Genomic DNA, 5000 nt, shown 5'->3' with positions numbered 1-5000 from the left:
TATGGGGAAGCCTACCTACGCGTGTCGCACGTTGCAAGTTGCATGGTCGTCGATCAGAGGCATGCAAAAGCACCTATCTAGGGGAATTACTCTACGTTCTAGTAGCTAGTGCGATTTTCCGGTCCAGCACGGCAGTACGCCTGCATGCATACAATCCATGTACCAACCATGTACCTAGGCGTTGGTCAGTAGCTTTTGGCGCCACATGGAGAAAGTATTCGAGTTCAGATTTCTGGGACTTAGCGTATTTTTCAAAACTATTAATGGAAATTAAACTATAAATGGGTCACAAGCTAGGCGTTGGTCAGTAGCTTTTGGCGCAACATGGAGGAAGTATTCGAGTTCAGATTTCTGGGACTTAGCGTATTTTTCAATCATATTAAACCGAATCAAACATAAAAATGATGAAACCTACACGACGTTCCTAGGTTATGGACGAAAACTGACGATTTAGTGCCGGTCAGGATAGCCGTGCACCAAAATTGTGTACCGATCAGGGAAAGTACAACACGGAGGGCGCAGCCCGAGCGTACGCGTTCATGGATGTCCATGTTGGTACAAGTTGCCGGTCAGGATAGCCGTGCACCAAAATTGTGTACCGATCAGGGAAAGTACAACACGGAGGGCGCAGCCCGAGCGTACGCGTTCATGGATGTCCATGTTGGTACACATGCACCAAAATTGTGTACCGATCAGGGAAAGTACACTACGTACGCGTTCATGGATGTCCATGTTGGTACAAGTTGCCGGTCAGGATAGCCGTGCACCAAAATTGTGTACCGATCAGGGAAAGTACAACACGGAGGGCGCAGCCCGAGCGTACGCGTTCATGGATGTCCATGTTGGTACACATGCACCAAAATTGTGTACCGATCAGGGAAAGTACAACACGGAGGGCGCAGCCCGAGCGTACGCGTTCATGGATGTCCATGTTGGTACACATGCACCAAAATTGTGTACCGATCAGGGAAAGTACACTACGTACGCGTTCATGGATGTCCATGTTGGTACAAGTTGCCGGTCAGGATAGCCGTGCACCAAAATTGTGTACCGATCAGGGAAAGTACAACACGGAGGGCGCAGCCCGAGCGTACGCGTTCATGGATGTCCATGTTGGTACACATGCACCAAAATTGTGTACCGATCAGGGAAAGTACAACACGGAGGGCGCAGCCCGAGCGTACGCGTTCATGGATGTCCATGTTGGTACACATGCACCAAAATTGTGTACCGATCAGGGAAAGTACACTACGTACGCGTTCATGGATGTCCATGTTGGTACAAGTTGCCGGTCAGGATAGCCGTGCACCAAAATTGTGTACCGATCAGGGAAAGTACAACACGGAGGGCGCAGCCCGAGCGTACGCGTTCATGGATGTCCATGTTGGTACACATGCACCAAAATTGTGTACCGATCAGGGAAAGTACACTACGTACGCGTTCATGGATGTCCATGTTGGTACAAGTTGCCGGTCAGGATAGCCGTGCACCAAAATTGTGTACCGATCAGGGAAAGTACAACACGGAGGGCGCAGCCCGAGCGTACGCGTTCATGGATGTCCATGTTGGTACACATGCACCAAAATTGTGTACCGATCAGGGAAAGTACAACACGGAGGGCGCAGCCCGAGCGTACGCGTTCATGGATGTCCATGTTGGTACAATCTACATGTACGTACCTAGTTTTTGTGTCAAAAGTTGCAATAAAGTGCTTGTATGCTTAAAATGCTTATCTCAACCGGTCACCTTTTGGCCTGCCCTTTTATAGACAGAAACCTAGAAAGATACGCCCGAGGGCGGTAGCCCGAGGGCGAAACTCGCGATTTTTGTGTTTTTCCATTCGCCCGGGACGACGAAATGAGCTCTGTGCACATCGTGCCGAAAACTGTCTTCTCCACCTTTGTTTTTGTCCGTCTGATCATAAAATCACCCTTATTTGTGTACCATTTGGAGTGCGCAGCCCAAACGTACGCGTTAATGTTAATGTTTGTATACACTACATGTATGTTCCTAGGATTTGGTAATTGAGTCAAACACACAATTCCCCGACCGTCGCGGACACCATTCTTGGACAGAAGTCCTAGTACGTAGAGTACTTTCCCTAGGTATGTGCCCGTTCGTGACTATCGTTGCGTGCATACGGACACGCTTGGGTATGTTTACCATACAAGGTTTACTAGGGAAACCTGCTTGCTCGACCATTGCCCTCCCGTCGCGGACACCATTCTTGGACAGAAGTCCTAGTACGTAGAGTACTTTCCCTAGGTATGTGCCCGTTCGTGACTATCGTTGCGTGCATACGGACACGCTTGGGTATGTTTACCATACAAGGTTTACTAGGGAAACCTGCTTGCTCGACCATTGCCCTCCCGTCGCGGACACCATTCTTGGACAGAAGTCCTAGTACGTAGAGTACTTTCCCTAGGTATGTGCCCGTTCGTGACTATCGTTGCGTGCATACGGACACGCTTGGGTATGTTTACCATACAAGGTTTACTAGGGAAACCTGCTTGCTCGACCATTGCCCTCCCGTCGCGGACACCATTCTTGGACAGAAGTCCTAGTACGTAGAGTACTTTCCCTAGGTATGTGCCCGTTCGTGACTATCGTTGCGTGCATACGGACACGCTTGGGTATGTTTACCATACAAGGTTTACTAGGGAAACCAGGAAGGAATTCTAGGCACACGTTTTGTTCCATCCACAGTAACTTTCGTTCTCTTAAGGTAGCTATTTAACTTGTTTGCCATGATAAGTAACCTGCTTCCCCGACCGTCGCGGACACCATTCTTGGACAGAAGTCCTAGTACGTAGAGTACTTTCCCTAGGTATGTGCCCGTTCGTGACTATCGTTGCGTGCATACGGACACGCTTGGGTATGTTTACCATACAAGGTTTACTAGGGAAACCTGCTTGCTCGACCATTGCCCTCCCGTCGCGGACACCATTCTTGGACAGAAGTCCTAGTACGTAGAGTACTTTCCCTAGGTATGTGCCCGTTCGTGACTATCGTTGCGTGCATACGGACACGCTTGGGTATGTTTACCATACAAGGTTTACTAGGGAAACCTGCTTGCTCGACCATTGCCCTCCCGTCGCGGACACCATTCTTGGACAGAAGTCCTAGTACGTAGAGTACTTTCCCTTGGTATGTGCCCGTTCGTGACTATCGTTGCGTGCATACGGACACGCTTGGGTATGTTTACCATACAAGGTTTACTAGGGAAACCTGCTTGCTCGACCATTGCCCTCCCGTCGCGGACACCATTCTTGGACAGAAGTCCTAGTACGTAGAGTACTTTCCCTAGGTATGTGCCCGTTCGTGACTATCGTTGCGTGCATACGGACACGCTTGGGTATGTTTACCATACAAGGTTTACTAGGGAAACCTGCTTGCTCGACCATTGCCCTCCCGTCGCGGACACCATTCTTGGACAGAAGTCCTAGTACGTAGAGTACTTTCCCTAGGTATGTGCCCGTTCGTGACTATCGTTGCGTGCATACGGACACGCTTGGGTATGTTTACCATACAAGGTTTACTAGGGAAACCTGCTTGCTCGACCATTGCCCTCCCGTCGCGGACACCATTCTTGGACAGAAGTCCTAGTACGTAGAGTACTTTCCCTAGGTATGTGCCCGTTCGTGACTATCGTTGCGTGCATACGGACACGCTTGGGTATGTTTACCATACAAGGTTTACTAGGGAAACCTGCTTGCTCGACCATTGCCCTCCCGTCGCGGACACCATTCTTGGACAGAAGTCCTAGTACGTAGAGTACTTTCCCTAGGTATGTGCCCGTTCGTGACTATCGTTGCGTGCATACGGACACGCTTGGGTATGTTTACCATACAAGGTTTACTAGGGAAACCTGCTTGCTCGACCATTGCCCTCCCGTCGCGGACACCATTCTTGGACAGAAGTCCTAGTACGTAGAGTACTTTCCCTAGGTATGTGCCCGTTCGTGACTATCGTTGCGTGCATACGGACACGCTTGGGTATGTTTACCATACAAGGTTTACTAGGGAAACCTGCTTGCTCGACCATTGCCCTCCCGTCGCGGACACCATTCTTGGACAGAAGTCCTAGTACGTAGAGTACTTTCCCTAGGTATGTGCCCGTTCGTGACTATCGTTGCGTGCATACGGACACGCTTGGGTATGTTTACCATACAAGGTTTACTAGGGAAACCTGCTTGCTCGACCATTGCCCTCCCGTCGCGGACACCATTCTTGGACAGAAGTCCTAGTACGTAGAGTACTTTCCCTAGGTATGTGCCCGTTCGTGACTATCGTTGCGTGCATACGGACACGCTTGGGTATGTTTACCATACAAGGTTTACTAGGGAAACCTGCTTGCTCGACCATTGCCCTCCCGTCGCGGACACCATTCTTGGACAGAAGTCCTAGTACGTAGCGTTCTTTATTGTACTTGATCAGTTTGTATTGCCTTCGCTTTGTTCCATCGACACTTGCTACTGCTCACTAAGGGGTTTTTGTTTGTGATGTGTACGATAAGCCACCGTCTATCCTATCCGGCACTTTATCAACACTTTTCACCCAAGTCATAGGAACGTAGTGTACTTTCCCTGATCGGTACACAATTTTGGTGCACGGCTATCCTGACCGGCAACTTGTACCAACATGGACATCCATGAACGCGTACGCTCGGGCTGCGCCCTCCGTGTTGTACTTTCCCTGATCGGTACACAATTTTGGTGCACGGCTATCCTGACCGGCAACTTGTACCAACATGGACATCCATGAACGCGTACGCTCGGGCTGCGCCCTCCGTGTTGTACTTTCCCTGATCGGTACACAATTTTGGTGCACGGCTATCCTGACCGGCAACTTGTACCAACATGGACATCCATGAACGCGTACGCTCGGGCTGCGCCCTCCGTGTTGTACTTTCCCTGATCGGTACACAATTTTGGTGCACGGCTATCCTGACCGGCACTAAATCGTCAGTTTTCGTCCATAACCTAGGAACGTCGTGTAGGT

This window comes from Anopheles merus, unplaced genomic scaffold (assembly GCF_017562075.2).
Source record: "Anopheles merus strain MAF unplaced genomic scaffold, AmerM5.1 LNR4000055, whole genome shotgun sequence".
Lineage (NCBI taxonomy): Eukaryota > Metazoa > Arthropoda > Insecta > Diptera > Culicidae > Anopheles > Anopheles merus.
Note: the sequence above shows the minus strand (reverse complement) of the source record.